Raw genomic sequence first — 25507 nt, forward strand, 5'->3', positions numbered from 1 at the left:
ACCTGAGAATTTCGCTACTCTTTCAAGATAGAGGGGCTTTAATCGCAGGTTTAAGGTGATTATCCTCGGATTAACGGATTATCCGCCACGTCACGATAATCTGTCGACACCACTAGCTGGAGGGCCTTCTTTGAGGGGCATTTGCCGCTTCATGCTTCAGTTGTACGTCGCTTGGTTAGGACACGGACACTTGCAAAGCTTACAACGTCTTTGCGGAATAGTCTAATAGAAGAGCATATCTAGGGCCGTAAGGCGACCGTCATTAAAGTCTTCTTTTCTCTATTTCTGATCCGCGACGCAGAGAGAGAGAGAGAGAGAGATAAAAGGACGGAAAAGCAGGGAGGTTAACCAGGCGATGCCCAGTTGGCTACCCTACACTCGGGGAGGGGAACAAAGGGGGAAAAAGGAAAAAGAGCAGCAAGGAAATGAGTTTTATAAGTGTCCCGCGACGCAGGATTCTCTTAGAACCTAGCACGTACTTAAATCGTTTCAAAGGTAAAAAAACGCACTTTCTTTGCCACGCGCCTCCGAGAAGCCTTACCCAATTCTGAAAGAATTGTTAGTTAGTTAGCGCAGTTGTGTGTCCTTCTTGTTCTGGTCCTTTGTCTGCAAGCGCTGTTTTTCTCAAGATGTACCCCAACCAACTCGCCCAGCAACACACCTTGCTTCTGAAAGAAGTTGATGCAATCCGGAAGGGTAGTACTAGACTCAAGTCACGGACCAAGCTTTCTGCACTCAGCGACCAACTGACGACCGACAGTGTCGCGCTGCAATTTCGAAACCCTGATCTCTTGGCTTGGCAAAGACACCGGCCAAGGATGCGCGAACCGACCGCTGAACCGTGACGAGCTTTATCCACCGACGCAAGAGAAACAATGAGTGCCGTTGCCCCTCCAGCATGTTGATCGATAACGCATTGTCAGTCGACGAGGCAGAAGCTGTTAACGCCAACCCAGAAACCCACCGGTCTCATTCGTCCCCAGGGTCTCATCCGTAACGAGCGATCTACGACAGACACCGTGCGAAACCATTCTCGGAGACCGTCACCGCGACAGTCAGGGAAGTAAACACTTTCGCAACGGTCTCGCTGATAGCGCGCGCTGCCGTAACCCCGCCGGTGGCTGAGCATTGGGGAGAGCAGATCAATACCGAGAAAAGGGTCTACGTTGTACGCATCGACGACAGAAGTGACGACAACTTGTGCTCGTGCCGTATACCGCAGCGGAATCCTCGCCGTAGTTCCTTCCGTAGACTGTGCCGAAGTACCTCCACCAAAAGCAGAAGCAATGGACGAGACGCCGAAGTTTGGTGCGGCCGATTACGGCGTTCTGTGCGCCATGCTGTGCATCTCGTCGGGGATCGGCCTGTATTTTGCGTGGCGTGACCGCCGGGACCAGTCCAACCAGTCGTTCCTGCTGGGCAACCGACAGCTGGGCCTGCTGCCCGTCTCCCTCTCTATGATGGCCAGCCTGCAGTCGGCAACCACGGTCCTGGGCTACCCGGCCGAGATGTACTACAGGGGAACGCAGTTTTGGGTGGCCATCTTCGGACTGGCCATATCCAACGTCATCGCGGCGGAGGTGTTCCTTCCAGTCTTCTACAGGCTCCAGCTGACCAGTGTCAATTCGGTCAGTGCCCTCTTCAGCCCCTACCTTAAATACCCTTCGGCTTTTCTTTTATTATCTTATCTCTCTGCGTTTGTTATCTCATCTAGCCGATAGGTGTTCAGCGGATCGAAGCACGTACACAAAATTTGAGTGTGCACTGTCAGCCCGTTAGGTGACTGTATACAGCCTGCTGCGTGTTGTGTTAGAGATATCGGTGTGAAATGTGCGCCAGATGTGCCACACAGCGCGAATTTCTGCACAAGACACTGTATCAGTCGCCATTGCGACGACGAGGTTTCGAAATATAAAATCGCATCGCGCTACTTTTCTCTGGGGCCTCAATAACAATTGTAACTCAGTAGAATTTACGCAAAAAAAGACGACTGGTTTCGCTCTTTAAAAAGATGTGTGATTTTTTTCAGCGGTATGAGGCATTCATGAAATGAATGGCAGCTAGTCTGGCTTGTTTTTAGAAGTAGAGTTATTTTTCTTTTATGCCAAGAAACAGTTCAAAGCGTCGTGCCTCTTTCCCCAACAGCGATTAATCTGCGCACGTCGTTATCGCGGACGCAGATATCAGTACAAACAGAGCCGTACACGATAAGGCTCTTTTCACCCCAAGTCTAGAGATGTTCTTGAGTTGTCCTGTCGCACATATCAGACAAAAAAAAAAACAAACTGCGAATTGTCATCCGAAAATAGTTTGTCTTGCACGAATTTAAGAAAGTTCGACTGCTTCCGGACATTCAGTGATGATCTTTTTTTCTAAACTTCACATTTAAATGCCCTCTTTTGTTCTAAATAGGATTCTCTATCTTTCCAAGTTCTGATGACAGCAAACTGTCTGAGCTTTCTCGGAAAGGAAAAAAAAATGTCGCTATTCAACCGGCGTCTAATTTATCGGGTAGACCTCTCTGGAGAAGACAGTACGTTTCGATAATTCTCGAGTAGTGTGGAATGCGGCTTATTTTGTTTGATAACACCCGCCCCTTGATAACGTGCGCCCTGTGGGCGTTGTTTTTTCTGTAAGCGGTTCAGTGAGCCTGCGAATTCTTCCTTTGGCGCTTCTGCCAACTCAGGTCTAAAGGCCGCTAAGGCAGGACCTCGGCAACACGCCACAACGTTCGCTGTGAAGTGCTAGCTGAGGTAACGAAAATAATAAGAAAAAAAAAACGATATTGCAAAGTCTGTCTTAGCGGAAAGATGTTGAATAAAGAAAAAAAGAGAGACGGCATGTTGACACAGAAAAGGTATATACCTCAGAAACAGAAAATAGAAAAGGATGCAGAAGTTAAAGTCCTCAAATTATTTTACTCTACTTCTGATGCGTTAGCATTAAAACCCCCATGTTGGAGAGAGAGAGAGAGAGAGATGAACGGAAAGGCAGGGAGGTTAACTAGACGACCCCTAGTATGTTGCCCTACACATAGGAAGGGGAACTGGGGGACAGGTAGAAAGGGGAGAGAGGACAGGGAGATCACTTTTCCATGTGTCAGTGGGCCATTACTAACCGGGTACACAGGGCACACACTGAAAGTTTCCACCCTCGAACTCAGTCCTGAGTCCTTCAAGAACTTGAAAAGCGCCTTCACAGCTGTCCTCTGCGATGAAGGTTTAGTCCAAGGACCCAGAATCTTGGCTTCGGCAAGCGGACGAGGGGAATCCCTTCTCCACTTTCAGGGAAGAAGAGGGAGATGGAAAGTGGCCGAGGGCAGATGAAGAGTCGGTAGGAGCCGATGGGTGGTGTGTGGGGATGAGTGGAGAGGAAGAGGGAGAAAATCCCCAGAGACGCAACCTAGGAGGCAGGTGGGCCACCTAGGACACGCGACCTTGCGGCGCCATCACAACCTGCCCACCGGATTCTGAGAAAAATACCCACCGTGGTAGGTTGTAGTTAAATTATTGATCGGTCGCTCGGGTAGAGAGCACCTGCTATCGCAGGGTAGTGGCTTATCGTTTAACAGCTGCACCACTGCAGGGAAGAAGAAGGAGATGGAAAGTTGCCGAGGGCAGATGAAAAGTGGGTAGGAGCCGATGGGTGGTGTGTGGGGATGAGTGGAGAGGAAGAGGGAGAAAATCCCCAGAAAATCCCCAGAAAATCCCCAGAAAATCCCCAGAGAAATGGACAGGAGTGGTGTGAGGACTCCCAGGGACCTATTTAAAGTAGAGAATGACAGGTCCGTACATATGGGAATTAACCCATTACGCTATCGCGTCATAACCTTACAGCGGAGCTTAAGTGTTCCATCCAGCTTTTATTTTTTAAGAATGTGGTTAAGAAGGCGCAGAAGTTTTTGATCAGGTATGCTGTGTTCCTTGAACAAGAAATGTTGTTTTAGTGATCAAGATATGTGCGGCCCACGTTTTAAGCCACATAAGACGTTATTCCATATTTTAGCCCCAATGCAACTGATTAAGCGCCCCCGGAATTTGAGGTTTGGAGTTTATTTGAGGTTTATTTACACTTGATTACATGTTATATTGGTAATCAGCAGTACAGAACGAGGTCCTAAAGATGGACTATCAGGGGGACCTCCTGTTACAAAGCGCATAAGAATAATTTCAAATGCTAGACAGCGTATACTGCAAATATATTGAAATCGCGATGAAACAACTTTACATAAAAAAAACACAGTAAATATACAAACTCTAGCGTGAAAGAACATCGCCGCGTTACAGTTCCAAAGCAAACATCCGTACCAACAAAATAACGAGAAAAGGAAATAATAGAAAAGGCAGAAAAATCAACGAAGTACATGAGGCATGATACGCAAAAATTATCTTAATGAAAAAAAAAATAACGCGTAAGAAAGGAAGAACACCACAAATCTAACATTTAGGAATTGTAAGACTGGACAAGAAATGGTTCTTCAAGGAGAGCTGAAAAGACGATTAGGTGTGAAATGACTTGACAATCGATTGTAGGCAATGAATTCGGTAATAGGATGGGTGAGAAATAGTCTGTTTTTCAAAAATAGCGTTTATTTTTTTATAGAAGCAGATTATTATGTTGAGAAAATCTGATGTTGTTTGAGATATCTATTCAAGCTGAATCAAAAGGATTGATATTTATGTAATCGTTTTGAGCCTAAGATATAATGAAAGCTTACTTGTGTTAAGTTGGCCTGAATGTGGTAGAATGCCAAGGTTATTGTACAATTGGGCAACAGAAGCTTTAGGGTGACTGAATATACTAAGCCGTAGTACGGCTTGATCAGGCGGTGAAGGCAGTATAAATGTGTGCAGCACATTACCCCAAGATGATAAGCAATATGTAAGACGGCTCTGTAAACAAGAAAAGTACAATGTGCGAATAATTTATGGCTGAAATAATGCCAAGTTTTAATTAGTGCGCGGGTGCCAAAAGATAGCGCTCGCCCGTGGCTTTCCTTTTCTCGTCCTTGTTTCCTTCGCGCTTTTTGCAGTCATGCCAAAAGATATCTTATTCGAAAGAGAAAGTAATGTTGTGCCATCCTACTGTCGCCTTTTATAGTGATGCATATGAATGAGTGGTGGAGTGTTCGTGATAACTATTGCCATGTGCTAAAAGGGTGGTTTTTGTAATTGCGCGTAAGGTTAAAATGCATAGCGCTCAGTTTTTAAAGAGGATTGTCGAGGGCGTAGCTCTAGATGCAGATGGTTAACTCTATGCTGTAGAACGCTCAAGAGGAAGCCTGTTAGTATAGAGGCTTTTGTAAGAATCACAAGAAGCCTGCCGAGAACTCTCTATAAAGAGACATTTTATTTGGGCAGCAGGTGAATGTGAGAGTGTTCCGTTGTGTCGTACTACTGCTATGCTGTCCCCATGTACCACGAACCGCAATCCAACCATCGCTGTAAAAAGTGTGGCATGACCAACGTAGAATAAGCAAGTTAAACCCAATGTTTAGGGTATATATATATATATATATATATATATATATATATATATATGCGTGTGCGTGTGTGTGTGTGTGTGTGTGTTAGGCCCAATGTTAAGGAGATGTATATATATAGCTGCATAGCTATATGCGCTTTTGTGTGTACCAATGCGTAATTACTTCCTCGTTAATGAGCAAGTTAAGGTGAAACATGGTGGCTGTGTAGTGCCTACATGGCCGCGAGATGACAGAATGATGGCTGTACACTTATATAGAGAGATTTAGCATACAGCTGTGACTTACTAGCTGTGGGTGTATACCTAATAAACCGGGCGCATGTGCGCATGCGCAGTGGCCGCCAGGTGGAGTCACACATCAGCCGCGCCTGCATATGCGCATGCGCTGTAGGCTCCCGGCAAGTCTGGTATACGTCTACGCTCGTGCGTCTCAGCTACATGAAAAAAATATATACCTCTAATATACCACGCTTCATTCGACGCACATGAACTCATACCCTTCTCCGAAGCGTATGCCTGGACAAACACGCCTGCACGTTTTGAACGACGCTTCTGGCGAGCGCGAAAAGCACCGGAAAAGCTTTGAAGCGGCTCCAAAGAAAAGCAGCTGCCCCTCCACTAACACGCACGCAGCGACGAATGTCGGAATGTCAACGTCGCGCTCGCCCAGCTGCATAGAGAAGTGTCGACGAAAGGGAGGGACAGCGCAGAGAGGAACGAGTCTGTCTGCCCCATTGAGCAATGATACCACCTGTGGCGGCGGATGAGGACGACTTTCCTGTTTCACAGCTCGGGCGGCGTGTGCCTTGGCACAGAAAGGATTGGAGGAAGTCCGCGAAGTGTTTGTCCTTTCTCCTAATTGGCGTACACGCCCCAATGCTCACTGACCGTCGTTTTGTCACCGTGTTCTTAGTCGCGGCAAAAACATCATTTGCATTTCCTCGGGGCGTCGACGCGGCTGCTATCAGTTTTTGTTTTTCCTAAGGCGCTGTCACGCACATGAGGCATTAGCCAGGTATACATAAAACAGGTTTAAGCGCATCTAGAGAAAAGCAGGCAGGGGTGCACCTCGAATTAACATGTTCGTCGTGAGTAACCGGTGGGGCACATCGTGTAGACACCTGTGAGGCCATGAATAATAAGTGGCGCGATAAAGCTGTGAGGCAGCTCTTTACTTTCTTTCTTTTTTTTACGGAACCTGCTAAATTTACTACGTGTCAGGTCGCTATGCCATGTATTGGCGGTTCCAGGAAGTTGGCTGCGAAAATCGCTGCCGCTGCGAACGTGTTAGTTACATTCACCATAAATCATTGGTTATCACTCTAGCAATTTCTTATTTTTTTCGCATTTTTGTTTTGCTATGCTTAGAACATGGCCTGTTCCTTTAGCCAGATCGTTCTTATCGTCATTCGCATCGTCGTCTTGTTGCCTCAGGTATTCGATGAGTCTACTGGTACGTATCCGCCGGGAGCGGTTGCGAAGCCGCAGGTTGAATAGCTCAAGACCTAAAAACTATCGCGGCGTATTTTCATGAACGAAAAGGGGAATAAATCTACAGGTTCACATAGCGGCATGAAATTGGGGTACAAGAGAAATCTTCAACAGTAAAAAAATATAGATGAACTATGCCCTGTTCGCACCACTAATGTGTGACAGGCTGCGATCATAAAGCAAAATAGTAGGGCATGTGTCAAAACGAATTTCAAAAGAAAAGTAGGAAAGGTAAAAAATTAAAATGAAATCGATCACCACCAGAGAATCCGCACCGAATGAACAACTCCAGTCAGTGGCGTTTGATTCGTAATAATGTTGAGCAGTTTATCGTAACATCCTTCTTATAAAACAGAAAGGTGCAGATGGTACGAGGACAAACAAGGAACGTGAAGCATTATGACATAACGCCTGTCCTGTTGCTTCACGTTCCTTTTTATCCTCGTCCCATTTGCGCCTTTCTGTTTCAAACATGGCTACGAACCAACTAGCCCAAACCAAAGAGCATCCTTCTTTTGGCTGCTCTAAGGAGTGCAGCCGTTCGCATGAATCACCTTTCTCCTTGCTAGGATTTAAGGATTTTTCATAGAGGCCAAGAATGCCTAAAGCTCGAAAAGAAACTAACTACATAGACAGTTGTTGTACTTCGAAAGCGTAGCGCAAAAAGGACACGTCCGTGTCCTTTTTGCGCTGTTTTCGAAGAACTGTTACCAACTAGCCCAAACCAAGCTACTGTTACAGTTATACTATTCTCGTGTAACGTTTCCTTATGATGTTCCGTATTTTGCATAGAATGTTTATAATTTTTAGACATTTTTTCACTTACAGCACGAAACACAAAAAAGTGCCCCATTTTCAATTCATGGTCTGGCTTTTTTTTACCGCATGGCCCAGTATCTGGAGAGGAGGTTCTGCTCCAACGCCGTACGGCTGCTGGGATCGCTGACGTTCATCGTGAATACAGTGAGTAACGCTATGTCACCAACAGCGAATAACAAAATTAGTCGGGCGTTATTTAGCGAGTGTAAGGACCCATTTCGAATTATCGGTAAATGACAAAAATTAGGGGTTTGTGGATATTCGAAATTTTCGAATAGCGAATAGAATATATTCGATTCGCTGAACGAATCAAGTAGTGCTATAGTCGGTTACAACTCAGTAACGGAGCGGCTTTTCCCCATCAAAGGACACACTTCCAGCCAATGGCATCGGCCGATTCTGATGACTCTGCTAGCGTGACAATGCAGGGAGCGGCAGATGAAAAGGGATAGTCCCCTGGCTCCATGGTCGGGTATAGCCGCCTCCCTGCATTGCCGCGCCGCTCCCTGCATTGTCACGCTAGCAGAGTCATCAGAATCGGCCGATGCCATTGGCTGAAGGGGGTCCTTTGACGAGGAAAAGCCGCTTCGTTCTTGAGTTGCATCTGACCACAGTTCAAAATTATTCCAAACGAATTTTTCGAAAGGAGGGCTCACACCGTCGCCTCAGAGCGTGCTGCCGCGATCGGTTTGTGCGCAAGCAGGTTTCAGCGCCGTGGCAGAGTCCATTCGTGAGACGGCGTTCATAACACTTATACATACGGTCTCCGAGATATGGAGACGAGAGATTGTTCAGTCAGGTTTCGCAAACTCTGCCTTCATATCACATATCGGAGACCATGGCTCAAACTTTCGCCCCTCTCCTCAAACCAATATTTGCTGTTAGTTCGTTTGCTGTCATTATCAGTAAAAAAATGTAATTATCCTATACGTATGACATGAGGATCATTTAGCTGATATACTGACATCATATAGCGTCTCCTCTAGTGTGGATTGGTGTTGTGTCTCTTGACAGCTGCAACTTTAATTTCATGACTTACGGTGCGGCCGCTAGCGGTCCCCTGTTTCCCACGAAATTTCTTTTTGCACGAAGAATCGCGCACCTAGTGAATAATCCCACAAATATTTGATTCGTATTCGATCCGGTCATCTCTTATTCGATTAATATTCTATTTGGTTTTTAACTGTACTGTTCGTATTTGATTTAGCAACAAATCGACATTATTCGTATTCGAGTCGACTTCGAAAAAGTGCTATTTGCACACACCTACAAAAAAAAATACATTAGACGCCATTATCATCCACAAAAGAAAGCCCCAAGCAACAAGAATGACATAAAAGTTTTAAATTTGGCTTATCGCTTCTGACCACCGGCAGCCACAGTTTCGCCGCAGATTTGACCGATTATGCAATTTCAGCAATACTGACATCGTTCACAACACTCTTGTCAGAACTGTTTCCAATCAATAAATTACATAAATGGCCGTCACTGAAGGTGTTGCCCCGTTATCACAGGGATATTTGTTTTATTTGTCGATTAAAAGCGAATTGACACGACAACAGAAAGTGAGCACGACACAAGTATGGGTAAAATGAGCTTTGATAAAATGTATTTTCGCTGTTCGCGACTAGATGTGCGTTTTCTTGTCTTTCCTAGATCCTATATATGGGAGTAGTGCTGTACGGGCCGTCGTTGGCTTTAGAGTCAGGTAAGCTATTTCTTCTCATCTTTACACAGATGGTAGCAAGAAAGATGACTAGTTAACTGAGCAGTGCTTTTATGGCGCGCTACAGAGAATCGAAAGCACGAAGATTAACCACAACTTTTTAGCAGCGTGATTGCAACTTGATGTAACTAAATGAGTTCACAGCAGTTTGATGTCGAACATCGCATCTGAGCAGTCGACACTGCGAAACTGTTTTAGAAAACTCCTGGGTTGAAAGACCTCTCAATAACTCGGTGCGTCAACACCAAGTGCATATGAAAAGAAAGTGAATTACTTAGATGTACCCATAATTAAGCAATGACATCAGTCAGGTTTTGTTAACACTTATCTTTAGATAACAGTGGTATTCCAGCATTTTTCTTCGGCATGTGACATTTCTACCCGACAGGAAGAAATTGTGTACGCTTTTTGCTGATACCTACATATGGTATCTGGGCTGTATAAGATGAACGCGCAGTTGTATAGAGCTCCTTGTCACGACGCAACCGTTTCTGGTTTTGTTCCGTTTTTCAAGTCACCGGTTTCCCTGTGTGGTCTTCAATCGTGGTCATCGGTTTGATCTGCACCCTGTACACTGCGCTGGTGAGAACGCCTAGATGGCTTTGCACTGCAAACGAAAAAAAGACCTGCTCTGACGACGGCATGCCTTACATGTAGACGAGATGGCATTACCCTAAAGTAGATATAATTTGTAGGTTTTTAACTAAACTTAAAAGTGGTATTCGTGATTTCATGATGGGACGGATATAAGAGGCTTGTCACGGCACTTGGAACGTGTCTTCTGTAATCTTAACTGTACTGCATCCGTTAGGAATCCTTTCGACAGGTGGCCCCATTATAGCGGTCTTTAATTTGCAGCGGTTTAACAAAACCGCTTTATAGAACTTTAAGTCAAGTAGATTCAGGCAGATAAGTATAAGTTAATATTTGTAGTTTGTGTTGTCTCCTTACCGAGCATATTTGGTGTACAGTATGTTCAACTAACTGCTCGTAACAGCGTGCTTAAAGAAAAACATCAAGAGAAGCGCCAATGCGCTTGGGTATTCAGAGTTATCTTCATTTCATTGTTGGCTCGGAACTTTTTCCGTCAGAATATAGCCTCTTTTTCTTTCGTCAGGTTACGGATACCTACGTATAGTATGGCATGACAGAGCAGCCGCATGTTACACATTAAGCCATGTATTATTGCCTCGGTGTGCCTTCTGCAGGGAGGAATGAAGGCCGTGGTGTGGACGGACGCCTTCCAGATGACAATCATGCTAGGAGGCATGCTCAGTGTCGTCATATGGGTGAGCTATATCTAGAGTACGACTCTACTCTGGAAGCTTTCAAAATGCGAGTAAATGGTGAACATGAAAGGAAGAGAGAGAAAGAGAGAAAAGGAATGCATCGCTAGAACTGTACTGTCCTCTTTCCATACTAGCGAACTCGCACACGTTTGACCTAATTCGGAAGCACGCTTTCGGCAAGCGCCTTTAGTTTTCGTTTTTGCATTGCCCTTCGCTGATTTCGTACCATTCCAGCATATGTCTGCAGAATTCTGCTTTAGATTGTTTTTTTTTTCTTGAGTTGGTTGAGGTAGTTGGAAGCCGTTGGTGGGGTTAGCCTTGTGATTATCCTGCCGGCAGCTTCTCGTAGCGGCGATTAAATATTAATTAAATACTATAATTCTAGGGGCACATGTGTGACCTAGCAGAGCTGCACCACATGTTTGTATTCAGTGTCTCGAATCTGATAACATCGTTTGACTATTTTTACAAGTAACCTTCTGCGACCAACCGCAGGGTGCAGCAAAGGTCGGTGGAATCGGCCAGGTGTGGACCATCGCTGCCGACAGAGGTCGCGTGCAGTTCCTGAAGTGAGTGAGTGCGCCGCACTGCGCGCGGTGTTCACCTCGCCCCTCCACTACACGTGTCCGATTCTGCCGTAACCTGGTGTCGCTCCTGCACAGGAATTTGAATTCTGAAAGCAGCATGGTAAATGCTAAGCTTTTGAATGACTCAGCAGTTGTGCGGGATATCATACGTCGACTACAAGGTTTTCATCATCATCATCATCACCATCATCCTGAATACGTGCAAAACTGCAAGACAAAGGCCTCCCCGATATCTTTCCGAATAATCCTGTCCTAATACGAGGTTTTACGGGGCTCAAATTTGAAACATCGCGCAAAATCGAAAGCGCATATAAAGGCCGTAGACTATGATCTGACGCATCCTAAAGGCCATAGACTGCTCTGACGCATCCAGACTTGTCTCGAGGCATCATTGCTAGTGAATGCAGCGGAAAGTTGGTTCCCTGTTTTGAATCGAAAGTTAAAAGTTACACTTGGCAACGTCGAAGACGAGCCGTTTTTCTTCTGTCAGACCACGCGTATAGACTGCGTGTTCATTTAAAGAAGACATTGTTTAACAACAGTAAGCTACCCGCTCTCGAATGTCACTACTAATATCGGTGCAGATCGCGACCGTGAGAGACCGGGTGAAAAAAAAAATCACAACTGGACCGCGTTTGGGACGGTGTGCGCTTTGAACAGAGAGCGTATCGCTTTCCGAATGAGTGTTGTCCCTGCGCTCACTTGAGAAGAGAGTGACACTTACTGCGTGCGGGTTGCTGTGTCTTTCAGCACGCAGTTGGACGCCCACCACACCAACTCGCTGTGGACCGTCCTGCTCGGGACGACATTCGTGTGGCTCGCCTCGTACGGCACCAGCCAGACGCAGGTGCAACGATTCTGCAGCGTCTCCAGCTTGAAGAAGGCTAAAGCGTGAGTCAATACGAGGGCATTGACTGACGCGGGCGTTAATACCATTAAATGGGAATTAAATTTTGGCCCCAAACAGTGAGCATATGGCACTGTGTTTCGCCACTCTTTAGATGGCATCGGGGTAAGGGGATACTCATATGTTTTTGTGCAAAAGGAGAAGCTTTGCCAGCGGAGGGTAATTTAACTTCGAAGGTTCGAAGACTGTCCTTTAGATCGACCTCACTTGTATTTCCTCTCCAGGAAACAACACGTTGTTGTTATTGTGTTGGCACTGCAGTTCTGCTGTCCGCGTGTCATTCGTTGGTGAAAGTACATTGTTCCGCCGTTCCGCAATTCAAGTTCGCTGGCGTACGGCATATTGTAAATTTGAGGGCACACTTTATGCTGACAAACAAATGAGACATTTAAATGTTCGCTCACAGGTACGGTATGCCTACTGAATTTAAATGAGTCGCGCGTCAATGAACTTCTATATCGGAACCGTGTTTCGTATAGGTCTGACGCCTTTTGTGTGGGTGCGTACAACTTTCTCGAAAAAACGCTCTGAGACAGACAAGAAAGAATAGGATGGGGTAAACGGAAATAAGTTAGGTTGCCTAGAATAAAAGAAAATGATCCAATAAACTGTGCTTGTTTATGATTTGCTCTTTACACGTTGAGGATTTTCTTGTTATGTTATCTGCTAGCGTATTTTGAGAGCTGTTCTTTAAAAAAAAAAAAATGTGCCAGCTCGTTTTCCTGTGCAGCACGGGCGTCGAAATGTGGGGGCGATTCTTATGTTGGCTGCATATCTTTCGAGGCTAACCTTTTTTTTTCTTGCAGCGCTCTTTACATAAACATCCCAGGCGTCATGATAAACATCAGCCTGAGCTGCCTAGCGGGTCTGGTTATCTACGCTCACTACGTGGACTGCGACCCACTCAAGGCGGGAAAGATATCCAATCCTGATCAGGTGAGTATGTGCACACGACAGGTGCTCCGGTTGGACCACTAATGCAGGGTTCTGCTTCTGAGCAGTGTAACGTCAGTGGCTCGGTAGCCGACAGCGAAGTCCACGTAATCTCGACAGAAACATCAAAAGCCGACCGCCTACTGCTGGGGTTGCGCTACTCAACCCCGCCTGAACGGGAATAATCCGAAGTTCACCACGACCGCAGAATACTTTTTCAAGCCTTGAACATGACTAGAGTCGGCTACAACGCAAAAACAATCTAGCAGCTGCCTTTCAAAGGAGGCTCTCCTACCCTATACCTTCCACGGCCGCTGGCAGATGTTTGCTTGCAGGTGCATTGCAGTTGACCACGACGCCATGACACCTGTTTTGATGCCATTGGTCGGATTCCTTCCTATTATAGGCATTTATCGGTTCGTTCTTGAACTGTATCCGTTTATACACGTTTTTGAGGATTGTCTTTTGGTAATCCGTCTAAATGAAAATGTATCACTATCTTCAGCGATCATAACCTCGATTGAGTATTGGTTCATATTACAAATTAACGTAAGATAAAACACTTCAGGCTACCCCGGCGGCAGAGCTGTAAATGTGTCTTAGAAAGGCTGATCATTCATCTGCAACACCTTGACGTTAGCTATCAGCATCTAGCAGGCATACAATATATTATATCAGCATTTAACTGGTACCACTGGCTAAGCCAAGACTATCCGGCTAGAAATTACATTTGTTACTTCCCAGGGTCTTTAACCAAAATTCAGCATATCATATATGCTAGTAACGGTCATACTACCAATACTACCTGTTTACTGCCCCCACCCTCCCCCCCCTTTTTTTTTCTATGATGTAGGGCGCCTGTCATGACATTCAGTGCAACATGGGAGCGTAAAAACAGACTTCATTCTTTTAATGGGCTTGAGTGCATGGACGAAATCAGGTTGAAAAGCGGACGCAGCACGAAGACAAGTACTCTCTATGAGGCGCGAATTACGTTGTATGCTCTGCATAAGAGTCAAAACACAAAGCGCATTTCCTAGGCAGGACTGTAATTGATGGAAATTTGCAGCATGGAGCTGAGCTGCCGTCGCTGAGATCAGGTTCCGAGCACTCTTCACTAAAACCCCCTAACTCGCGAGTTCGTTACTGTGAACACTATTATGCAAGATGAAGTGTTGTGTGTGTGAGAGTTATCAATATGTGAGGTGTGCATAAACACAAAAGCTTGACTCCGCACAACATCTCTCAAGATTAGATTGCGTAAGTTTTTAATAAAATGGAGTGCATATGGGCCTCATGCAAGACATTGTCGAAGTAAAATGCTTTCATGAGAATAAAAAGAGCTTATTCACTCTCGAAAGTTCCCGCCGTGGTGGCTTAGTGGTTTTTGCAGAGTCCTGGATTTGGCGTCTAGCTGCGTGGATCGAATCCCGGCTGCGGCGGTGGCATTTTGTTTGATGCGAAATGCAAAAACGCTCGTGTAGTGTGCTTTCTCGGTGCGTTTTAAAGAATACAAGGTGCTCTAAATTAATCCGGATCCTTTCACTACGGCGTTCCTCATAGACCATGTGTCACTTCGGGACGTTAAATCCCACATATAAAAACAGCGCAGTTGAAAATTTCTTCGCATCGAAGAAGTCGCGGGTGAGTTGACGAATGAGAAGATATCGCGTTCATGCGCCTATGCGCTCTTGATTTAATAAATGATCACCTAAGAAGTACTTACCATTAGTGTCAATAACCAGCACGCGAAAAATTCGGTGGTCATTCGTATACCCTATACAGAGGTGATACGGACTGGACTTAAAAATGTTTATTTCGTCATGTGCAGATACAGATGCAGATGCAAAATGCAGGTGGAGATGGTCCGCGCTAGATGGCTTCCAGCCCATGGCTAGCGGCGACCTTTATAGCGGCCCACTCAGTGGCCAAGGCTTGTATGCCCAGGTCCGAGCTGACCAGAACGGCCTCCTATTACTCAAGAGGAGGAATTGGTACTAGATCCTCCGGCGGAGGTTGCCATAGTATGTGATCATACATGCCTGCTTCGCCACAGAACCTGCACTCAGGGTTAAAGTCATACGGATGATACGGGTACATTTTTGCCAATAGATATACGGGCTAACGAAGGACCTCGTTTGGAGCCTCCTCCAGGCGGTCTCTTGCGCCTTATCCAACGTTTTATCAGGTGGTGAAAATTTGTGCCTCTCTAATTTGTAATGGCTTGTGACATCGTCGAAAGATGCTAGCCCCTCCTTGGAGCAATCCATGGATACGGACGACCCATCGACTCGGTTGACGAAACCTCGAGCCTAACTAACGAAGCAGTTCATGAGTTAGAAAGACCTCTGTTGCGAGTTGAGCGGTAAATATCCTCTTAAAGCCTTGATGTTTGGATGCCAATCCGTGCAGCTCGTGCCATACTTCGTGATGAAAGTGATGAACGCCGTGCCCGGCCTGCCTGGTCTGTTCGTGGCTTGCGTCTTCAGCAGCGCCCTCAGGTATAGACAGCGTGCAGCACAACGAAGCCTGGTCATGAGACAACTGAGTGTTGTTTTGCCGCCGCGGTGGCTCAGTGGCTATGGTGCTCGGCTGCTGGCCCGAAAGGCGCGGGTTCGATCCCGGCCGCGGCGGTTGAATTTCTTTGGAGGAGAAATTCTAGAGGCCCGTGTACTGTGCGATGTCAGTGCACGTTAAAGAACCCCAGGTGGTCGAAATTTCCGAAGCCCTCCACTACGGCGTCTCTCATAGCCTTAGTCGCTTTGGGACGTTAAACCCCATAAACCAACCAACCTGAGTGTTGTTTTCACGTGTAACCGTAATGCTACAAGCTAAGTTGGCTTTCTCTTGATCCGCTAAATTTTCAACTGGCGTGGCGGGAACCCATCGTGAATATCCTCTGAGCCACGTATAGAGCTCAGTGGCTATGGCTGAGTGGCTAGGATGAGGTTGCGGTTTCGAATATCGGCCATGGCAGCCGCATTTTGATGCAGACTAAATGCAGAAACTCCAGAGCACCCGAATTTCGGTGCGCGTGAAAACAATCCCAATGGTAAAAAATTAATCTGGAGACCAAAATGCAGATGTGGGAGTGTAAAAATTCACTTCATCGCTTTCTAGATCTGTGATGATATAGTCAAATAAATGTTTATGAAAAATCGTTACTGTACTGCGCTGAGAAGCGCAGTAATAATGTAGTTTAGAACTGGGTATATACACCGCCCTCTCCTCCCCACCTCCCCCCTCGTTTCCCGCCGTATCTCGTTCTGATGGTAGGCGAACAAGGGTTCCGGACAGAACCCGAAAAGTCAATTGTTTTTTTTTTTTTTTTGACTTTGGCCAGTGATTGTCTTACTCGTTTTTTTTGCAATATCGTTCGTGTTCCCGTTCCAGCACGCTGTCCTCAGGTTTCAACTCTCTGGCTGCCGTCACCTGGGAGGACTTCCTCGTCCGGCACGTCAGCCTCACTCCCCGCCAGGAGGCGTACGTCACAAAAATCGTAGGTGGGCACCACTCCACCCCTCTTTCACCCTGCGTTTTGTCCCGATGTCTTCTGCGAAAACCCTGGCACCCTCGAGGTCTCTTGCTTTCGCACTTTTCAAACAAGGGCCTTGGTTTCGCACGTCTACTCGGTTTAGTTGCGTTAAATCTCCGCCACTTTTAGTTCACATTTCTTTAACGGTGTTATCGGTGTAATAAATCGGTCAATAAATTCGCCAGTTTCTTTAAATATAATTTTTAATCCTGGGCTTGTAACCTTACGTCACCTCCTTGCTTTTGAGCCGCTGATCTTCCAGTCGCTTTTTGCTAACTTCTGCCGCGCATTTATTCACATCACCTTTGTTAGCTCTAAATCCTAGGGTTTCAGGGAGAGCGGCTGTGCCTGCATCGACATACGCGTACGTATAGATACCGCCACATTCTAGTATAACAAGCTCAATTATTTCTAGAGATTTACCACACAATGCACGTGTGCCATCTTTTTGGTTAAATTTCTTTTTGCAGTTTCGCGTTATAGGACACCCTGATCTAGCTTCAAGGAGTAGAGCACTGCCTCTGGAGTTATCAAAGAACTATTCCTTCCTTATTTACCTTTTCGATTTGTGTATAGGTCTACGGTCTGCTTCTTTTCCGTTGAAATAATCCAGTTTTTATCTTCTACATTTTTTAGCTGTCGCTTAAAGCTCTTTATTTCTCCGTCCTTGTTTCCTGCATACTTACCGGTTAATTTACTAGTCCTTTTCCTCCACTGCGAGCCAACGGCATTTCTGTTTAAGTATTTAAGCCCCTAAATTACCCACCTGTTATCTTCCAATTTCCTTAGGCATTCTTCATATAATATTTTACTCTGAACTTCCTGTGCTTCTAACGATGCCGAACCCATGTCCACCTGTATTGACTCGTTTGTTGTTTTGCCGTGGGCACCTAGAGCTAATCTTCAAACAGCTCTCTGCTTTATTTCTAGTCTTGACTGAGCTCTGCCCAGAGGCACGAAACCTAATTCCCCAAAGTAAGCTCTGGCACCATTATTCCTTTCCAAATACCTCTCAATACCTCGTACTTGTACCTCCATGATGTCCTATGTATCATTATCGCGGCATTGCCACCTCACCACCCTCTGGCGGTACCCTTTATTACTGGTCGCCGCAGCAGTCGTCCGCGACAAAGTCTTCATATCCTTTTCTTCAGGGGGTCACAGGATTAGAGACAAGCTGTGATCATGATTGATCGTTAAAGGCGCACTCCTGTTCCGTTTGCCGAACGACCGGGGCTATGACAGTTCCATGCGCTCCAGGATATCGTGTCAGCAGCTCTAGTTATAAGATAACTTAAGATACCTTTGTTCTCACTAATGTTATCTACAATTATCATCCCAGCTGCCCTGTACGGACTGTTGACTTTTGGCCTGGCGTTCGTCGCTGGTACGGTGGGATCCATCCTCAAGGTAAGACGGGATCGCATCATGCTCCGAGGCAGGAACTAACATTCACGTAAACGTCAGCAGGGCTTTTGAAGGCACATGCTGGAGGCACGTGTGGGAACCCTTCACATTCTGCCCGATGCTTAACTGTAAGGTTAAATGGCGGCGACGGTTGTGGTGGCGGTAACAACTTTATTTTGAAACAAAAATAAAATAAGATCCTCGAGGGTGGAATATACATTCACTGGACAAAATAAATTTTCATTAATGCTTCTCTGTTTCTTAATTTAGCAGCAGTAGTTGCATTTAGAGATTTACCGGTGTATACGACGTCATAGTAGTGGTAGTGACTGTAGTGACAAAAAAAAAATCAATGACGTAACCTTTCCGGAGTCACGTGGTAACCTTTTTACTAGTGAGAACGGAGCGTTGCCATACTAACCAGCTAACCAATGAGAGGACATATCCTCTGTGGCCAGATGATGCAGATCTGCGGTCTGCTGGCCTGGGAGTGAGCTATTAGAAGAGAGAAGCCAGTGTAGTGGTCATACCTGCAGGCAATCCGAAACTATGCCACCTGCATCTTCCACACTGCAAGCGACATATGCATTTATTCGCAGATGCTGTTGGCGGTGGGGTAGCTACAGTGTTGTGGCGTAACACGAAAACAGTGACATAGTGATTGGCAAATTTCATAAAGAAGTACAAAATTCTTCATAATCTACAAAACCACGTTTCACGCAGCATAATTCATTGCAGCACATATCCCAATTCTCACTAAAAAGTTTCGAGGTTGAATTGTGTCTAAAAGGAAAGCAGTGCATTCGTCACCGCCCGTTCCCGTTTCGCGCGTGGTTTAACTCACCGCACCACCGGAGCACACCGTTCGTACGCACCCAGTCGACCGGCATTTCAGCACTGAACTTCAGTGAGGCGTGCGCGGATTGCTGGCGTTTTGTTTTAATCAGTGTTGTTTGCTGATGTAGTGCACCCTCTACGAGTCTCAACGAAAGCGCGCCTCCTACTTCGCAGGCAGCTTTTGCCATGTCGGGCGCTCTCTCAGGCCCTTTACTGGGAGTTTTCACAATGGGACTGCTTATCCCGCCAGGCAACAAAAAGGTGAGACCTTCATTTACTGCACTCAGTGTTCTAAGAAAAAAAAAAACGCGAAAATGTTGGTCGTAGCCATGCTTGCATTCAAAATGTGTGTAGACTGTACGCAGAGTAATGCAGCGTAACCAGCTGATGTGCCTACTACTCTAATAATCCCAATCGGGATTGACATTATTCTGAAATAAATAAATAAATAAATGTACAGGAAAACTACCCTTTGGCGTGCTGATGACGAGAGGAAATAAACAACCGCCGCATCGCAGCAGATGAGAGGAACGAGAGCTCAGTGTGACCCATGGAGTCCGAGAGCGAGCATGCATGAGAATTATGGATGCTGCCGCACAAATGAACCGCGTCTTTGCGTTCAATCTTTATCCCTATACACCCTGCGCGCCGACCAATCGCGGCAGCATGCTGTGTAGCGTAGGAGTGGGCTGTGTTTTTCAAACAATCGTCAAGGAAAACTATGGTATGTCTTAGTCAAACTACTTGCCAATTATTAAAAACTATTTGCGAACTTTAGAACATATTAAATTACTTTCGAATAGTTTCGAACATGCAGTACTTGATTCGTTCAGCGAATCGAGTAGGAGGATATTCGATTCGTTATTGGAAAAGTTAGAATATCGCACACACTTACCTCTAACGACAAACCACAAATCCAAAACAGCGTAAAGATAACTGCAGCAACCAGCTGAAATGAAGTACGCTGCTCGCATGCACGCACTCATGACTGGCAAGCATCGTTGTCTGGCTTGATTCAGCTCAGATGTTGACGACATGCTGCTCCATTTCTGGCGTTCAATGTTAATGTCCATCGCACACTGCAACACCCTTAAATAACTGTGCGCATATCATGAAACGCCGTGGTAGGGAAATTTCTGTCTCTCACATGGGGCGGATGATGGTGGGAGAGGCCTCAGGATGGCCACGAGAGCACCTTCTTCCTTCGCTCCACCCCTCCCCCTACCTCCGAACGAGGTGAAAAAAAAAATTGTTTTGATTTCATACATTTCCTCCTGAAATGAACGCCACCGAAATATTTACTAAGACGGTCCGAATTGATGCTCAGGCTCTTTTATGCTACTTTGGTGCTCAATGTGTAGCCGCCGCGCCGAGCTCACTCAACTTTGCACGAGTCCTCAGATATGCCATGCACCTAGGGGCGGATTTAAAGGATTAGGGGACCGTTTAGTGGTGGTGGGGGGAGCGGGATGCGTCCCCACGGGTACAATGCTTTCTAGGAGTTTTAGCCGCAGAAAAAAAAATGGGAGTCAGAACGGTTTGTCGGTACAAGAGGGGCAGGAAGCGATCGCTCCTCTCTTTTCCACCTCTCCACCCTTTAAACCGGGCCTGCAGTTAGACCAATGCCTGAAACCGTATACGCAGGGCGCACTGACAGGTCTCCTTTTGGGCGAGGCCATGTGCCTGTGGGTGGTGGTGGGCTCGCTGCTGTACGCCACCTCCGGCGAGGAGCTGCTGCCTACCTCCGTCGAGGGTTGTCCGCCCCCTGGACCAGCCGCTGGCCACGTGACCAATGTGTCTATGCACCGTCCGCCGGAGGAGCCGCAGTGAGCGCCCCTCCGCCATGTCACGCACTCTCATACAACTCTTGTCTAGCTAAATTATCTTGAAATTGCAAAAAAAAAAGAGAGAGAGAGAGACTACACTCCAATCCAGAAGTGCCTGAATATGCTGTAGGGTTTAGTCGTTTCGGGACGAACTTCACTGCCCCAAGTTCTTAGTCGCTCAGCAGCAACAATCGCTCTTTTTAGAGACTAACTGCAACTGCAAACGGATAAGAGCAGCCTTGGCTTAATTCGTGGCACTAGAAGCTTCGCCGAGAAAAAAAATGTGTCGTTGGTCATAAAGTTCCCCTATTGGCTGTATTTTCTTTTTAATGCGAATACACTAGAAGCCTCGTCGAGGAAAAAAAAAAGAAAATGCGTCGTCGGTCTTAAAATTCACCCATTGGCTGGAGGGAAGTGAAGTCACTAGACCGGAAGTGACGTCACTTCCAGTAAAGGCATCAACAGCTTCAAATGCTATCGCATTACCCACGCATAAGGTAATTAGGTGTCCCTGTGAATTTTCTTTTTCGCCCGAGGTGTATACTATAATTCATGGTGTGGGCATTACGAAGCATATGAAAATAATTTTACGTTCTAATGCACCGCCGAGAACGCATTGGGCGAGAGAGAGAGCGCGGTTAAAATGTCACAACCGCGGAGCAACGCATTGACACACTCATTCCCCTTTTTGCTCGCGGCTCGCACCCATTTCCTTTTTGTCTGGTACCAATCATCGAGCCAGTTTCGCGCGCAGTGTGTGAATAATGTTCGACATAAAAAAAAAAAATGTTCGAAGTAAAAAGAAAGCATAAACAGTAGGGGTGGACGAAAATTTGAGAACGGATTTGATTTGTTTCGAATAAGTTTAAATACGTACTAGTTTATCCGTTCATTTAATTGAATAGAAGGATATTCGATACGCTATTCTTAAATTTCGAATATTCGCACACCCCTAATAAACACTGTTATTCCGGAATAGCTGTACTGATTTAAACGTGCTTTGTTTTTTCGTGACCAAAAGTAAAAGCATAAAAAGTTTCTGTAAAAGACGCCTGTCCTAACCTCCAATGTGGTCTGAAACTGAATTTTGGTTTGGATTCTATGTTATGCCTCTATTTCATGTAAATAATAAGTTCACAATACCTGAGTGACTAGCAGAAAGTTGGGCTAGTTGGTATCGATCCATCTAAAAACGGCGCACAGAAAAACACGCAGAACACAGGGAGAACGGACAGGACAAGAGCGCACTAGCAACTGAAGCTTGGTCGAAAAACACTTCTCACTCGGTAAGCATGCGCCAGGAAATTCAGCACGCGTACATATTTAAATTTTTTTTTTATCTTGGTTTAGTCCGTTTGTCTATCGTACAGCAACGTCACGTTTTTATTTGGGTTTTATCTTGTTGACACGTGCTGAATTTCCTGGCGCATGCTTACCGAGTGAGAAGTGTTTTTCGACCAAGCTTCAGTTGCTAGTGCGCTCTTGTCCTGTCCGTTCTCCCTGTGTTCTGCGTGTTTTTCTGTGCGCCGTTTTTAGATGGACCTGAGTGACTGACGTATAAAGTTTCTCGCTGAATGTTGTTTGAGATGTAATTTTGCCTGCCTTAAAATTTACGAAGTGCCAGTTTTGTCAGCATTGAAGGTTTCTACAAGTGCCGTTGACAGAATTCTCGTGTACTTTTTATTACTTGTGGAGGCTGAGACTCGTCGAGTTTTGCGAAACTTTTTTTCGGAGAGGGACTCGCGCAAATGAGGTAACCATTTCACTTGCAATGTGGTTTACGTCATCATATATAAGACCGTTAAGCCTCGTAACAATCTGACACGTAGAATTGAAATGCCCGTTTTTGTTGGCGGCTATAATGCTGCTATAGCCACAAGTGCCCGCTGAGGGGGCTTCGCCCGAGACACAGCATTGGTGAGGGAAAGCACGCTTGGCAGGAGCCGCAGAAGTACTAAATGGCGTCTCCACGCGTGCAGTTAGCTCGAACAATGATTTTGGCTAATGGAAAACAATATCTTACGTATACCCAGGCTTTCTATCCATGCACCATCGATCTCTACAAGAAACTGACATACAAACAAATTTGACGCTCCCGTACACTGATAAAAAGACGAGCTTGACTGAACGTCCCTATGTTAGGTAGCTCGAATGTTATTCATTTAAAGGCCAGGGATAAGGCTAATCACAACATCTCCGGCTACGTGACATTGAAGACAGTTTAATACACGGACGACTTAAGTTACGAATTGTCTTCATGGTGCAGTTTTGTCAAATGCACAACTAATGTGAGCCAATGCTTTCTTTTTTTTTTTATTTAGAGACCTTGTAAATTCGAATATTTTTTAGCCTGAGCACTTTCCACGTCACTTTTTTGCCTACCGCAGGCGCGCAAGCCGTCTTTATCGCGCGTTACATTGGAGGTACTCAGCATAACGTGATCCGCTTCCACGCGCCGCCACTGCACACGCGCCGATTGGTCCCGACGCGGCAGGCGTGCGCTCATCTGGCCAGCACCTGGCGCCTTCAAGGCGATCTGCGCATGCGCAGTGGCTCCCCGCGGATCGCGCTATGCTAAATTATCTCTCTGTTATCAGCGTCCCGCCATCTTCGTTTGAAGCCTAGGTGAAAGCTTCCAGCGTATTTCATCCTGCATTTGAGACTATATTACACTTATTTTTTTACTTGTATTCAGCCCCCCGAGTGTTGCGGAGACTACTTAGGAAGGCTAAAATGCAGCACATGCATGGGGAACGGTGCTTATAGGTCTTAAGGCCAAATGTCCGCGACTTGGAAACAGGAACCACTGCAACCATTTTTCTTCATTTAGGGGTCTCCTGAAGCTATACCACCTGTCGCATTTGTTCGTGCCTGTCATAGGCTTCTGCATCACTCTGGGAACAGGCATCATAATCAGCATACTCACAGGTGAGTTGGCTGCAGTGGATGAACGCTATACTCGCGGTCAACTTTCTGTGGCTCTGCAGCCAAGGCTAGCCAGGAAAGGGAAGGAGACGAGGCTTTGTCTCCTCAAGGCTGGAGGACCGAAGCACAACTGCTATTCCGCGAAAGAATATAGTCCCGAAGACGACGTGGACGATGCCAGCAAGTTCACACAAAACAGTGGCTTCTCTCTCATGTTTAACTGTTGAAAGACCGCGGCACCTGCCCTGAAGAGAAAGGGGCGGTCAAGGCACAGCGGGTGAGGGAGAAAAATGTTTTTGTGCAGTAACTGGCCAAAAGATTGTGGTCCCTCTCCTCGTTTACTGGCCGGTCTATTTGGCGCAGTGACAAAGCACGGTGACAAAGGCCCGTCTACGTCCCTTTCCTGCCTAGGCTTTGCCGAAGAGCCACAGTAAGTTGACCGCAATATATTGTGAACCACAGCACAATAAAATGATGCTCAGGTACATTCCTCCTGCGTTCACCTTTTCTTTTAGCATCACTTACGGGCAAGGAATTAGTTGCAAATAATAGCCCGACGTGAACACTTCACTGCTTGCAAGGAAGCATGACATCAAAGCAAACGTCACCTCGGACCCAACTCCGATTTTGCCGTGCAAGTTCATGCAGAAATGCTCTACTCAAGGCACGTACATCAGCATGGAGGCGTTTGCACTCTGAAAGGCTGTACTTCACTGACGTATATGGATAGATTGATTGACACATGTGCTTAAGTGCCCTTCATGTGCACATTTCTCGAGGCATCTGTCGCGAATGTCCCCCAACCGTTGTCACGGCGGACGAGGCGGATGTTGATTAGGTTGCTGCTGACACCTTTAAAATATACTGCTCTGCCCTTCCTGCAACGAATTCTCCGAGCTTTGCCCAAAGCAGAGTGATGTCCGCGCTATGGTGTTGCTGGAAGAACAGTCAGATGGAAACAGAACCTGAAAATTGTGAAATTCCGCACTCACTCCGAAGCTCAGAAATACAAACACGTATCACCATTTCATAAATACGCCCGTTAGATCACTTGAATCAAAACAAACTGACATCTTCAAGCTGTGCCATTGGTTCCTCATAAAGTTGTCTAACAGGCACATTCTACCCACAGAGCACCTCAAAGCAGAAATTTGATTTTTTCCAATGAGCTGCAACTGCAACTAGAAAATAAAAGAGAACTTACCTTCTACATCTGCAATATTACAGGCGAAGAGAGGAAAAACAGGGACCCTGACCTGTACGTGGCATGCATTGCCAGGAGGATGACTGATGGGCACAAAAAGGCTCGAGATGGACTGCCTAAAGGTGAAAATTTTCATTATGAAATGTCGTATCAAGGCGGTTCAGCCAATAATACTGTTCCCAGTTCTCTGTGCTTAGCACAGACAATACAGTGCTTATGTACAATGCTACTTCTGTTGCAGGTTGTACAGTCCGAAATAAAGCGGAGCGACGTCAACAGTGCTGGACATCACGTTTCCGATTGCACAAGAAATTGAAAGCTCTCTGTGGCTACTGTCATCTGTTTTCACCACTGTGCTGCCACATCTGCAGTGGCCCTGACTTTCTGCAGAGAAGCTTGGCCACCTTTGAAGACATCACTCGTAGCCAGTCTGCTTCAAGAACTTCATCCACAAGGCGTGTGTGTTGATATTGAGAGGACAGTTTAAAGATTCCCTACAACAGATGTAGGTAGACCCTGAATGCAATTGTAGCGTTT

The 25507-nt window shown here is 46.0% G+C and overlaps 1 pseudogene across 1 annotated transcript; it reads left to right on the forward strand.

Annotated features, from left to right (window-relative positions):
• Positions 1-55: 55 nt before the first annotated feature.
• Positions 56-25292, forward strand: LOC149340724 (sodium-coupled monocarboxylate transporter 1-like; annotated as a pseudogene). The gene is made up of 16 exons (XR_016283644.1): positions 56-1628; positions 7870-7938; positions 9451-9502; positions 10035-10102; positions 10729-10809; positions 11305-11378; positions 12147-12287; positions 13110-13239; positions 15649-15737; positions 16630-16739; positions 18114-18181; positions 19190-19276; positions 20660-20841; positions 23672-23769; positions 24994-25092; positions 25212-25292. The product of XR_016283644.1 is annotated as a sodium-coupled monocarboxylate transporter 1-like (transcript).
• The last annotated feature ends 215 nt before the right edge of the window (positions 25293-25507 follow it).

The sequence above is a fragment of the Amblyomma mixtum genome, chromosome 6 (assembly GCF_055824585.1).
Source record: "Amblyomma mixtum isolate Tamu chromosome 6, ASM5582458v1, whole genome shotgun sequence".
Lineage (NCBI taxonomy): Eukaryota > Metazoa > Arthropoda > Arachnida > Ixodida > Ixodidae > Amblyomma > Amblyomma mixtum.